Source organism: Carlito syrichta, unplaced genomic scaffold, assembly GCF_000164805.1.
Source record: "Carlito syrichta isolate Samal-C Ts95f unplaced genomic scaffold, Tarsius_syrichta-2.0.1 Scaffold11263, whole genome shotgun sequence".
In the NCBI taxonomy this organism is placed as follows: Eukaryota; Metazoa; Chordata; class Mammalia; order Primates; family Tarsiidae; genus Carlito; species Carlito syrichta.
Genome location: NW_006955359.1, coordinates 39,613 through 54,647, shown reverse-complemented (window position 1 = coordinate 54,647; position 15,035 = coordinate 39,613). Strand labels below are relative to the sequence as shown.

The 15,035-nt window shown below is 42.3% G+C and overlaps 1 pseudogene; it reads left to right on the top strand.

Annotated features, from left to right (window-relative positions):
- Positions 1 to 270: 270 nt before the first annotated feature.
- LOC103257141 lies at positions 271 to 1,691 on the top strand (annotated as a pseudogene).
- Positions 1,692 to 15,035: the final 13,344 nt, after the last annotated feature.

The following is a 15,035-nucleotide window of genomic DNA, read 5'->3' as shown; positions in this document are numbered from 1 at the left end:
CACCTGCTTACAGAAAATTTCATTTTCCATTTCTTGCAGAATGGGAGCCTAGACCTGAGATAAAGGAAGAGTTGTCCCAGCAACAGGATATTTGCAAAAAAAGAACCATTCCCAGAGCTGATTGTGGAGCAGCTGACAAGGCCCAGCCTTCATGACACCAGCCTAGGCAGGGCATGGGCCTGGGAGGACCAGGTAAATGCTCTCCAGAGGAGCCTGGCTGCACCCTGGAAGCAAGAGCCTACCACCCCTGGGGACATCCCCATGGAGTAGAGCTGTTGGGGACAAAGCGAGTCTGAGGAAATTTTCCCTCTTAAGTGCACCCTGTTTGCCCAGCAAGGCCTTCCCATGGAAGGACACTCTGCACACTCGCATGGAGGACGTTCAGTCTGTGGAGGGTAGAACCAAAGCCTCCCCAAGTGTGTGTGCAGGGGAAACCTCTCTCAGATCAGGGAAGCAAGGAAAGTTCCCCCATGCACAAGCGGATACTGTGGGAACCTGTTTGTGTGTGGTGAATGTGGGAAAGCCTTCCCCAGAGCACTTCCCTCACATTGCACTGGTGCTGGCACAGCCAGAAGAAGGCCTACAAGTGCACCGAGTGCCGCAAGGACTGCACCTGGAGCACCAACCTACTGGAGCGCCAGCGTATTCACACAGGTGAGAAGCCCTTCTTTTGTGGTGATTCCAGCAAGGCCTTCAGTTGCCACTCGTCCCTCCACGTGCACCACTGGCTCCACACAGGTGAGCGGCCCTACAAGTGTAGTGTCTGCGAAAAGGCCTTTAGCTGCAGCTCACTGCTCGACATGCACCTGCAAGTGCACACTGGCGAGAAGCCCTACAAGTGCGGCAAGTGTGGCAAGGCCTTCAACCAGCTCACGCACCTCACACGCCACCACCGCATCCACACAGGCGAGAAACCCTACAAGTGTGGCGTGTGTGGCAAGGCCTTTGCCTGCCACTCATCCCTCATGGTACATGAGAAGATCCACAATAGGGACAGGCCATTCAAATGCAGCGAGTGTGAGAAGGCCTTCAACAGCCGCTCATGCCTCACGCTGCACCAGAGGACACACACAGGCGAGAAGCCCTTCAAGTGCACTGACAGCGGGAAGGCCTTCAGCTGCCATGCCTACCTCCTAGTGCACCGACGCTTCCACAGTGGTGAGAGGCCCTTCAAGTGCAATGAGTGTGGTGAGGCCTTCAGCTCCCACTCCTACCTCATCGTGCACCAGCGTATCCACACGGGTTAGAAGCCCTTTGACTGCAGCAAGTGCTGGAAGGCCTTCAGCTGCCACTCATCACTCATAGTGCACCAGCGCATCCACACTGGGGAAAAACCCTACAAGTGCCACAAATGTGGCAAGGCCTTCAGCCAGAACCACTGTCTCATCAAATACCAGAAAGTTCACTCCAGAGAGAAGCCCTTCATGTGTGACGAGTGTGGCGAGATGTTCAGCTGGAGTTCACACCTTGCGGAGCACCGCAGGCTGCATGACGAAGGGAGGTCTTTTGCCATCCAGCTCAACAAACACTTGCTGAGCACATACTATGTGCCCAGCAGCCTGCTGGAAGCAGGAGATGTGGGGGTGAGGGACGTGACCCCGATGGACACATTGGATGTGGCAAAGCTATTGTGTGTGGCTCATCCACCAACTGGCAGGAAGTTCCCGCTGGGGAGCAAACCTCACAGCTAACTGACATGGTCTCGTGTTGGGGGCTACTTTCTGAGTTGCCCTAAGAGAAACATTCTCCTGTTCCTTCCCGGCTCCTAGATCCAGGTGCTAGCTTCCCCAGATGCGTGAGCCCTGCCTTATTGCTCCATCGGATCTCCATGCCTGGCGCTCCCCTGGAAGAGATGCACTTTAGAAGTGGCTTAAGGGCCATTCATGGTAGTCCTGTCACCTGTTTGATGGGCCTGGGAGTCATTGAGAAGGGGAATAGATCTTTCCTGCAGATCAGAAGAAGCTATGTCACTGTGTCCTCAGACAATCTCCTGATGTAGGTTCAATTGGGAATTTCCTCTGTAAACTTTTCAGAAGAATAACAATAATAAAACAAAAAAATATGAATAGCATTACTTCCTGGTGAACATTATTATATTCTTGGTTGGGAGAATAATCTTGAATGGTGGGCATTTGGGAAAAAGTGAATTTCCTGGGCTTACCTCATACAAATTACTGCAGCATTGTGTGTTACTTATAACACAATTAGACGTCTTCCCAGAGCAGAGCATGGCCCACTATCAGCACAGCCAGGTCACAGCCAGCATCACACCTTACTACTTAGTCCCTGATGGGAAGTTGGGAACACCCAGGGAAGATGGGCACGGCATCAGAATGGATGTCTGGAAGCTCCACTTCTCTGACTGAGGTGGGCCAGATGGGGTTGGGGCTACCTGGGCTGGTTAGGCCCCCTTGCAGGGACCCTCCTGGCACCATGTACTGAGGGACACCAGCCTATCTCAGAGAGGAAGCCCCTCCCAGCCTTCACTGGAGAGAGGAGCCATACTCCAGGGCAAAGGTGGACTCCATGGCTGTCCCCCTTGAGGCTGTTGCACAAACCCTGGAAAAGGTGAGCCTCCCCTGTTCTGACACTCTTGGCAGGGATAGAAAGGCAGAGTTCATCTGGAGTGAATGTTATTTCTACTTAGTCCTAAACAAGAATAAACTTCCCTTTCAGGGATAATACTGTACATTTGTATAGAATGCTATAGTTTGTGACATGGTTTTAAATTATGCAGTCAAAATAACCACACTCAAAAATGTGGACTTCAAAAAATAAAATACCAATGATTCTTAATAAAACTGCATTTCACACTTTGATATGTTACCCTCTGTCTTTTTCATAGTAGAGTCTTGCATTACTTCTAATCTAGTGTATCTATGATTTTAATCTTTTTTGCTCCTTAGCAGGATAGCAGAATTTTTTTCCCCCAGGTAACTGGATTGCCCTTGTAATTACAATTCTAAACAGAGGCAAGTGCTCTGTTGGGTCTATCAGAAGTTCTTTTGTTGGATGTTGAAGTTATTATCATGGTTTTCTTTATCATAGATCTTCGCTGGGCATCATTTTGCATTTTACTGCTTTGGTGTTTCTTTAGATTTCCAGAAGTGAAACTTTGAGATAAAAGAAATAAACATCTTCAGGAGTTATTTTAGTAGGTTGTTGGTTTCATTTCATTATTAAGAAATCAAATCAACAATAGTGATCAGATAGAAAAGTTTCCTGCTTTTCACCTCCTGTTAACAATTGGGTTTCCAGATGCCCTTTGCTCAGTGCTCGCTGATGATGTCTTCATGGTCCTTGGTGTGTGTTGTCCTGTTGCTTTCTTCAAGAGTATTGGTATTGGCCTCACAGTACAGTCCCCAGGGCCACATCATGACAGTCACAGGTCTGCTCCTTTAAAACAAATAGGAAGAGTCCTGTTTTATGACTGCACTGGTAAAAGAAAAATATTCATTATTGATTCATTATTATCATATTCTCTTTCTTAATTTAAAATAAATTAAAATTAAAATTTTGGGGGGTCTTGTACACTGTGCCTACTGTCTGCCCTGCAATACTTTGAATTTAATAAGCTGAATAATAAGTATATTACTATTGAATAGTAATAGGAATAATCAGCATCTTATTATTTTACTTTACATCTTTGATAACTGATGAGGTTAAATATTGGAAATGCTTTTATTGTTGGCCTTAAAAATATATATATTTGAATATGCCCTTTGTCCCTCTTTCCATTGAAGTCTTGGTATTTTTCTTTTATTTCCATATAAATAACACTTTCTGCTGGTTATATAAGCAATATGCATATATTGAGGACACGACAAATAATCACAAAATTATGAGAATAAAATGACCCTCAATATCAGTTATTGGATTGTTACCTGTAGAAAAGTACTATTGGCATTTTAGATACATTTCTTTCTGGTTTGTTTCTATACATGTAAACATATGCTTTGGCTTTTAGAAGAAAAGATTCATATTCTATAGAATATTTTTATCCTTTTTCATTTAGCATTTTATGATAAGTATTTTCCATGGTATGAAATATTTTTCGAACACATGATGGATGACCCCATTATTTTTCTGTCCTATAGCTATATCAAGATTTGTCTGTTCTTCTATTGTTGAACATCAAGCTTGCTTATGTCCATAAATAATTCTTGAACCTAAATCTCTGTGCCCATCTTTAATTATTTCCTCAGAATAAATTCTGAGAAGTGCAGTTACCAGGTGAAGGTTATGAACACTACAAGGTCATTTGTATTTCTAGAAGAGACCAACCTTATGGTGCAATGTGAGCACTCCCTGTCCACTCCCATGTCCCCATGTCCCCACATCTTTGCCAGCACAGGGACTACCTCGTTTTTTTTTTGTTGTTGTTGTTTTTTTAGTTAAGAGTGTCACTCTGTTGCCCAGGATGGAGTTCAGTTGCACCATCATGGCTCACTGTAGCCTCAACGGGCTAAGTTGATTCCTCTGCCACAGCCTTCTGAATAGCTGGGACTACAGACCCATCCCACCACACTTGGCTAATTTTTTTTTTTTTTTTTTTTGCTAGAGATAGGGTCTCACTGTGTTGCCCAAACTGGTCCCAAACTCCTGGACTCAAACAGTACCATCTCCTTGGCCTTATATTTGCCATTTTGATGCATTAAGAATATTATTTTCACTGTCTGTTGACCATTTATTTTTCTCTTCATTTGTATTGCCTTTGTCTGTCTTTTATCCACTACTCTTTGATTTTTTCTGTATATATATATATATATATATATGTATATATATATATATATATATATATACACACACACACACAGATGTGCATATTTATACATACATATATTCATACATATATATATCCCCTTGGCATGTATATTTTCTATGTTTGTTACAACATTTTTAATACACAGAGGTTTTTCAATTCTGTGTAATAAGGCCTATTAGGTTTTTTCCCCCCTTGGCTCTTAGAAACCTCTTCCTTCTATACTTTTTTTGTTCATTTAACTTTTAAATCATTCTTGAATTGCATTCTTCTCTGTTTCATAAAGCTGTCTATCCTTTTCTGGTAGCTTCTTAATTAACTTAAAATTTGGTAGCAGCAGGGCCACATTTTTAGCAGGTATTTAAAAAGGCTTTTTTGGGTCAGGCACATGCCTGTAATTCTAGCACTTTGGTAGGCCAAGACAAGAGGATTGCCTGAGCCCAGGAGTTTGAGACCAGACTGGGCAACTTCACAGACCTCATCTCTACAATAATCAAGAAGTCAGCCAGGTGTGGTAGCATGCCTATTGTTCCAACTACTTGGAAGACTAAGACAGAAGGTTGAGACTGAGTCCAGCAGGTTAAGATTGTGGTGGCCATGAATGTGCCATGCACTCCAACTTGGGTGACAGAGTGAGACTCTGACTCAAAAAAAGGTATTTTATAAATTTCTTGTTACAAGTATTGTAGAAGTCATTTTCTCCAAATACACCTTCTTCATGCCCCTGCATACTTCATTGGGACTTTGATTAGACTTGGCTTTGTAAGGAATTAATATCATTTTACACTGGAAGTCTTCACATGAAAGGACATGGTAGATAACTATTCAAATCTACTTCTAGCCATCAGACAAGTTGTATCTTTTTTTCCCACATGTTCTTACATACATTCTTAAATTTATTCTAACTTTGTGGGGTTTATAATGAGTCTTTCCATATGAGATATATAGGAAAAGTATTGATGGACTATTTTGTTTTGTTTTTACGCTTAGAAACAAAACCTTATTCTAGAAGGTCTCTCACAGTTAATCAATTTACTGAGCTTTCCAAGCAAACAAATTACTTGGAAATAAAAAGCCTGCCTTTCTTTTCTTTTTAAGAGACCCTGTCTCATTCCTTTTTCTTTCTCTCTCTCTCTCTCTCTCTTTTTAGTTGGAGTCTCACTCTGTCACCCAGGATGGAGTGCAATGGCACACTCACAGTCGCCCCAGCATCGACCTGATAGGCTCCAGTGATCCTTCCACTTCAGTCTTCTGAGTAGCTAGAACTACAGGAGTGCACTACCACACTGGCTAATTTTTTGATTTGTTGTAGAGATGAGGTCTCACCCAGTTACCTGGGCTGGTCTCGAACCCATGAACCCAGGCAATGCACTCACCTCAGCCTCCCAAAGTGCTGGAATTACAGGCTGAGGCACCAAGTCTGGCCAAGACCCTATCTCTTAAAAATATTAAAAAGTGAACCCAAGAGTTCACTCTGGTTTTGCCTGGAAACAAACCACCAGTGGCTGAGGTCTTCCTCCTGCACCCAGCAAGGAGGGCTGAACCCAAACTCAGCACCCACCAGCTGGCTGAGCTCCACTGATGTGATTGCTCTGTTTGCTCCAAAAAAAGAACAAAGAAGGCAGGGCCCTGCTCTCCCCCAGAATGTACTATAGATGCTGGGCAGGAATCCATAAAAGACCTCCTATGATATGGAGTGTCTGCGATGAGATGTGCTAGTTCCTCTCACTTTCTAAACTTCTAATTTTCTGAATTATTAAAATGGCAAGCATTTGTACTTTTGTAAGCACTACAATAAGCAATTTCCAGTTTGAAAAATGAAGCATAGGGTCCTTTGTTGTCTTTGTGGCAGTACTCCAGAATGGCACGACTTTTCCCATCTGGACCAAAGCCATGATGTGACTGAATTGGGGAGTAGGGTGTGTGAAGCCTGGGATAGATGGAGCCGGGTGTCAGCCACACCCACTCCGGGCTGCTGAGCCTGGAACTCTGCCCACTGTGTTCCTTGCCAGCTTGCTTCCAAGTAGGTTATGCCAGAGGGAGCTCAGGTAGAGACTGGAAGGTGAGAGGAGGGCAGAGGGATTTGCCTCTTGTCCCCAAGCTCTCCCAAGCAGTGGAGAGTCAAATGACCTTCCTAACACCAGACACATCTTGCCTACTTGAAAGGTCAAAGGGATCAGGACAAGGTCAGAGGAAATGAGTTAGGGTTTGGGTTCAGGATGGGATTTGCCTGGGGATTCAGTTTAGGTTAGGGATAGGGGCCAGCATGGTTAGGAATCAGGGTGAGGGTTAGGGTGTTTAGAGGTTAGGCTTAGGGTGAGAGTTAAGGTTAATGCCCACATTTTTCATGCCATGAACATCTGGTGGAGCAAGAAAACCATGGGAGTCATGTTAGAGATGCAGGGCTAGTGGAAACTGCACATCCATTTCTAGAAGTCCAGTGGATTCTGTAAATTATTCATTTGAATGTCACATGATATAGAGGCCAGTTTACACATCTTGGAAGAAGTTAAAATTAATTCAGAGTCAGTATTATATTGGCACAAAAGCCAGTTAGACACTTTCCATATTTGAATTGTGTACATTATTTTAATAAACTTTGATTTTACAAACAAGTCAAATCGCAGATCTCAGTTTCATTTTCTCCCCCTGTAGAATTGTTTTTAGAGTGATTGTGGGATCTACTTGGGGGTCCTCTCTATGCTTCTAATGATAGTAGTCCATTGAATGTGTTCAGCACAAGGGCACACCCCATGATGATTACTGAGAGAGGAGATAGTCAGAAGCCAGCTAGGCAGATAGACAGGGAGGGTCTCAAGGAGAAGTAACACCTGACAGAAAGTCCCTGCACCACCCCCACTATATAACAAGCAATTGAAAATATGGTTAATGTGGTTAAGAGCATCCACTTAAACCAGGATGTTTTGTTCAAAGGGACTTTTTGCCATTTGGACACAAGCACAATAGCTTAACTAAGTGTCCTAACTTGACCTAAGCTTATTATAATATCATTAGCATCATATTAGCATTGAGGTTCCCTGCCCCTGTGGACTTTTCTGTGGTACTTATGGGTAATAATCAAGACAGAGTAACTTTGGACAAGAGCACACATGCACAGTAGAGCCTGGGACAAGGAAACTACTAGGAGGTTGAGAGGCAGGTGAGATGCAAATGAGGAAAACACCCCTAGAAGGGAGAGAGAAAAACACAGAACACTCCGCCACTGCAGGTAACCCATTTCGGGGGCCCTCTCTTCTTGAGAGCTTTCTGTTGCTTAATAAACTCCTTTCACTCATCCTTTTGGCATTTACATTCCTTGATTTTCTCAGTCACAAGACAAGAACTTGAGGATCTAAGCTGACAGCGTAGTTGAAAATACCACCTCTTTGGCTTTACTGGTCCTGGTTAAAGCTAGTAGCAGAGACTCCCTTTAGCATGTTGATCTGCAGCAGCAGTTAAACAAAGCCACAACAGCTGTTGGTCCATCCTACAATTATCCCCACTGGGTTAAGGTGTTGTATCAAGAGTCCCCAAGACCACCCTGAAGCCTGATGATTCACAGAACTCAGAACTAGTTATGGTTTATTACAACAATAGGATACAGATTAATATCAGCAAAAGGAAAAGGTGCATAAGTCAAAGAAGAAACCAGTCAGAAGTTTCCAAATGTCCACTCCCAGTGGAGCCACATGGGGACTTGCTTAATCCCCCCAACAACAGAGTGTGGCAACACAAGCAAAGTGGCCAATTAGAGAAGCTCTCCCAAACCGTAGTGTAAGAAATTGAATGACTTATTTTCAAAATGAACCCTGAGCCATGTTTAAATGCCTTTGCTGAGTCACTTCCTACTTCTTTGTTCTCTTTTTTCTCCGGCTTTCACTTTGGCATGTTTTCATGTTCAAATTTTAGAGGGAACCAATCAGAACAGCAATCCTGTAAGCCAATCAGCAAACAGGACATGTAAATAAGATAATTCCGTAAAACCAATCAACATGTAACATGTAGGCGTCCTACGGCAAAGCATGTAACTCCTGCAAGTATTCCTCCAATAAGGAACTAGGAGAGGGACATGCATTTTAGGGATAAAAGTGTTGATTCTTCCTACTTTGGCATGCCTGCCACCCAATCTTGCAAGACGGTCATTAAAGTCTCGCTTCTGCTGCACTCCACATCTCTGTGTCCATCCTTTGATTTTGGACAGGTGAGTACATTTATCACAATAGTGTCCAGGGTTTTTATGGCAGGTTGGTTATATGGGCATGCAGAGTGGGAGGATAGGGACATAAAACCAAAAACCTCTTGGGCACTCTCAACTTAGACTGAATATTTTTTAGAAGAAACAAAGGTAATATTTCCCATAAGTATTTTGACCAGGACATAACAGGGGACCATCATGAACAGTTGGTATTTTAAAAGGAAAGTCATGTGACATGCTGAGGCCCTCCACTCCTAAGAGCAGATGACTTACAATGACCCCACAAGGCTTAAAAAGGCTCTGCAACTGCTGCCTCTCATGCCTCTGTTGGAATACAAATCCTGATCCTCAGAGTTATAGAGAAAAACACCCTGGTGTTCAGTGTCACAATGCATATGAAAAGTGACCCTTTACTGGCATGTAAGGAGCTCGAAAGTCATCACTACATCCAAACAACAAGTAAAAATCTGATCAAATTGAAAATTAACAAATCAGAGAATTGAATTCACAGGACAAACTGCTACCCTCAAAACTGAAGAGACAGAGAAGAAGGTACAGAAAATCACAAATTACTGGAATAGAAACCCATGAGCAGCAACTTCTGTAGGAACAAGCACTGGGAAACCTAAACTCTAATTGTAATTCCTGGAAACTCAGTGAGAGACAAGTTTGAGAGCTAAAAACCTCCCAAGGATTCTAGTAGTTTGTTTTTTTCTACTAGGTTTTCACAATAAAGACTGGAGAAAAATCCACTTGTGCTTCCAGCAGGAAGAGAAGAAAGAAGTCATTTTGAAATATACCAAGAACATTCGGTTCTTAACATGGCTTCCCCTCAAGAGAAACTATTTTACCAGAACCTGACCTAGTGGGATTATATCATCCCAGAGCCTAACCAACTTGGGGGAAGGGAAATGATCCATTTCCAACTCCCTCTAGTCATCCTGTCCCACATATAGTGGGGAAAAAATGGAGAAGCACTCGTGAAGGTCACATCACAGAAGTGCAGGCTTCCTAAAAGTCTGAAACCTAGTTACAGGACTATAGAATGCTTCCCTACCCTGCACACCTTACTACCAAATCACTAAACACAGTACCTTTTACCTAATAGATCATGTCTGGCTTGCAACAAAAAATTACAAGGCATACTAAAAGAAAAAAACATAGTTGGAAGCAATGACTGAGAATTTTCCAAAATTAATGTCAGATACTAGACCACAGATCCAGGAGCTTACAGAGAACACTGAGAAGGATAAATGCCAAAATGTCTATATTTTGGAGTATAATCAAGCCATTTTTAAAAACTCAAAGGTGAAAAAAATATATTGACTGGGTATGGTGACTCACACCTATAACCCCAGCACTTTGGGAGGCACAGGTGAGAGGAATGCCAGAGCCCATGGGTTCAAGACCAGCCTGGGCAACTTGGCGAGACCTCATCTTCCCAGACAAACAAAAATTGAGAAAATGTATTGCCAGTAGACCAATCTTGCAAGAAATGTTAAAAGAAGTTCTTCAGGTCAAGTGCAGTGGCTCATGCTTGTAATCCCAACACTTTGGAAGGCTGAGGCGAGAGGATTGCCTGAGCCCAGGAGTTCAAAACCAGCCTGAGTAACATGGCGAGAGAGGGAGGATAAGGTCATAAAACCAAAAACCTTGTCTCTAAATTAAAAAAATTCACTGGGTGTAGTGGCACATCTACAATCCCAGCTACTTGGAAGGCTGAGGCAGAAGGATCACCTGAGCCCAGCAGATCGAAGCTGTGTGCCACTGCACTCCACCCTGAGTGACAAAGAGTGAGACTCTGACTCAAAGTAAAAAAAAATCTTCAGAGAGAAGGAAAATAACATAGTTAGAAATTCAGGTCTAAATGAAGAAAGAACATTAGAGAAGGAATAAGTGAAGTTAAAATAAAAATATTTTATTTTTTCTTATTCTTAATTGATGTGGCATGTAACAACTTGCTCAAAATAATTATAGCAACAATGTTTTCAATTCTTTTTATTTATTTTGTATTTTAAATTTATTTTTATTTTTTGAGTTGGAGTCTCACTCTGTCGCCCAGACTGGAGTGCAGTGGCCACTCCTGGCCACCGCAGCCTCAACCTGCTGGGCTCTGGCGATCCTTCCGCCTCAGCCTTCCAAGTAGCTGGAATTACAGGCATGTGCTACCATGTCCGGCTGATTTAATTATTATTATTATTTATTGTAGAGATGAGGTCTCACTGCCCAGGCGGGTCTCGAACCCGCGGGCTCAGGCAATCCACTCACCTCAGCCTCCCAAAGGCGCGGGATTACAGGCTGAGCCACCAAGCCCGGCCATGTTTTCAATTCTTATAGCTATATAAAATTGAAATGACAGCAGCGACCCAAGAGGCAGGAGGGAAAAAGTAGGATTATTTAATTTATTTACTTATTTTTGAGTTGGAGTCTCAGTCCATCACCTAGCCTGGAGTGCAGTGGCACACTCACAGCCACCCCAGCGTTGACCTGCTGGACTCAGGCAATCCTTCCACCTCAGCCTTCTAAGTTGCCAGAACTACAGGCACGTGCTACCATGCCCAGCTAATTTTTTGATTTTTGTAGAGATGAGGCCTTGCCAAGTTGCCCAGGCTGTTTTCAAACCCACGGGCTCAGGCAATCCCCCTCACCTCGGTCTCCCAAAGTGTGGAATTATAGGCTTGAGCCACCGCACCCGGCCTATTTTATTATTATAAGGTACTTGCACTACCCATAAAGTAAAATAGTGTCATTTGAAAGATGACTTGGATTAATTATAAACATATGATGCAAGCTCTATATTGATCCACTTAAAAAGCTTTTAAAAAGTATAATTAATATGCCAAGAAAAGAGAAAAATGGAATAATATGCTCAATTAAAACTGCAAAAGGCAGAAAAAAAAAGATAGACAAAAATAAGAAAAAGGGGCCGGGCATGGTGACTCATGGCTGTAATCCCAGCACTTTGGGAGGGGAGAAAAGAAGATTTCCTAAGCCCAGGGGTTCAAGACCAGCCTAGGCAACTAAAGACCACTTCTCTACAATTAAAAAAAATTAGTCAAGTGTGGTGGCACACGCCTATGGTTCCAGCTACTTGGAAGACTGGAGTGGAAGAATTGCCTGAGTCCAGCAGGTCAAGACTGCAATGGCCATGAGTGTGCCACTGCTCTCCAGCCTGGGTGACAGGGTGAGACTCCAACTCAAAAAAAAGTAAGAAAAAAGAACAAGGACATCAAATAGAAAACAGTGACATATGATAGATATTGGTCCAATTATATTAATAATTACTTCAAATGTCAATAGTCACCAACGATGTCAAAAACACTGATAAGGCTGGGTGCAGTAGCTCACGACTGTAATGCCAACACTTTGGTAGGCTGAGGCAAGAAAACTGCTTGAGCCCAGGACTTTGAGACCAGTCTAGGCAACATAGTGAGACCTCATCTCTACAAAAATTTTAAAAATTAGCCAGGTGTGGTGGTCCTAGCTATTCTGGAGGCTGAGATAGAAGGAGTGCCTGAGTATAGGAGGTGGAGGCTGCAGTGAGCCATGATCACACTACTGCACTCCAGCCTGGGCAACAGAGTGAGATTCCAATTCAAAAAAGAAAAAATAAAGACAGAGATTATCTGAGTGGGTCAAAAACAAAATCCAACTATAATCTGTATATAAGAAACCCACTTTAAAGATAGACACAAATAGGGTGAGTACAGTGGCTCAAACCTATAATCCGAGGTGAAGGGATTGCCTGAGCCCACGGGTTCAACAACCTAGGCAACTTAGTGAGACCTCATCTCTACAATAAATCAAAAAAATTAGCTCAGCATGGTAGCATGCACCTGTAGTTCCAGCTACTTGAAAAGTTGAGGCAGAAGAATCATCTGAGCCCAGCAGGTGGACACAGGGGTGGCCATCAGCATGCCTGCCACTGTACTCCAGCCTGGGCAACAGAGTGAGACTCCAACTTAAAGAGAAAAGATAGACACAAATAACTTAAAAGTAAAGGGATGGAGAAAGATATGCCATGTTAACACTAATCAAAAGAAAGTGGAAGTAGCTGAATTAATTTGAGACAGAGCAGACTTTAGACCAAGGAAAGTTATCAGTGACAACAAAGGGCATTACATAATAATAAAAGAGTCATTTCTTGATGAAGACATAACAATCCTTAATGTGTGTATGCTTCAAATACATGAGGCAAAAAATCAGAACCTCAAAGAAAAATAGATGAATCCACTACTATACTTGGAAATTTAAAAACCATTCCATGATAATGGACAGATCTGGCAGGCAGAAAGTCAGTAAGGACATAACATAGTTGAACTCAAAAGCACTATTAATCAACTGAATGGAATTGACATCTATAAAATACTTCATCCAACAACAGCAGAATACACATTCTTCTCAAGCTCATTCAGAACATACATCAAGATAACCCCATTCTGGCCCACAAAATGCACCCTAACAAATTTAAAAGAATAAAAATTACACATTGCCTGCTTTTAAAACACAATGAAATGAATTAAATTAGAAATCAGTACCAGAAACATAGCTGGAAAACTCAAACATATTTGGAGATTAAACAACGCATTTCTAAATAACACAAGGGTCAAAAATGGAATCTCAAAGAAACCTTGAACTAAATTAAAATGAAAATACAACTTAGCCAGGCTCGGTGGCTCAGCCTGTAATCCCTCGCCTTTGGGAGGCTGAGGTGAGTGGATTGCCTGAGCCCGCGGGTTCGAGACCCACCTGGGCAGCAAGACCTCATCTCTACAATAAATCAAAAAATCAGCCGGGCGTGGTAGTGCATGCCTTTAATTCCAGCTACTTGGAAGGCTGAGGCGGAAGGATCACGAGCCCACAGGTCCAGGCTGTGGTGGCTGGGAGCAGCCACTGCACTCCAGTCTGGGCGACAGAGTGAGACTCCAACTCAAAAAAAAAAGAAAGAAAGAAAATACAACTTATCAACATTTGTGGGATGTAGCAAAAGCAATGCTTAGAGGGAAATTTATAGTACTAAATGCATATATTGAAAAAGAGGAAAGATCTAAAATCTAAGCTACCAACTTACAAAAAAAAGAGTAAAATAAATCCAAAGGAATTGCTGGTGCAATGGCTCATGCCTGTAATCCCAGCACTTTGGGAGGCTTAAGTGGGTGTATGGCTTGAGACCAGGAGTTTGAGACCAGCCTAGACAATATAGAGTAACCCTGTCTCTACAAAACATCAAAAAATTATACAGGGTATGGTAGTGTGTGCCTATAGTCCCAACTTGGGATGCTGAGGTGGAAAGATCACCCGAGTCCAGGAGGTTGAAGCTACCTAGAGCCATGATTGTCTTGATTATGCCACTGCACTCCTTAGGTGACAGAGTGAGACCTTGACTCAAAAAAAAAAGTAATTAGGAAAAGAAAATAATTTTAAAAGTACAGAAATCAATGAAATTTAAAAACACAAAGCCAAAAGAGAAAACCAGAAGCTTGTTTTCTAAAAAGATTAATAAAATTGATAAGCCTTTAACCAGACTAACTAAGGGGGGATAAAAAGAGACAACACTAATTCTAATATCAGAAATGGTACACAGGACATTATCACAGATCCCACAGACATTAAAAATATAATAAGGGAATATATACATACCTGACAGGACAGATACCATGATCACAAAGGTGGTACTCCCAGGGCGAGGCCTATTCATTGCACTCTGAATGTGCTGATCCCTGCAATTTCTCCAAATGTGGGAAACTTGACTGCATAATTTGTGGTAGTTGGGGACTGTGTTCACACTTTACCCTGAAGAAAAATAATAAAGGAACATTATGAGTGACTCCATGCCCAACAATTTTGTAATCTAGATGAAATGGACAATTCCTGAAGATACAATCTCCCAAAACACACAGGAATAAATAGACCATCTGAATAGGCCTATGTGTATTTTTAAGTGAATCAATAATTAATAACCTTCCAAAATAGAAAGTACCAGGTCCAAATAGGTTAACCAGACTTTTAAGGAATAATTAATATAACTTCTCTACTATCACTTTCAGAAGATACAAGTAGAGGAAATACTTCCTAACT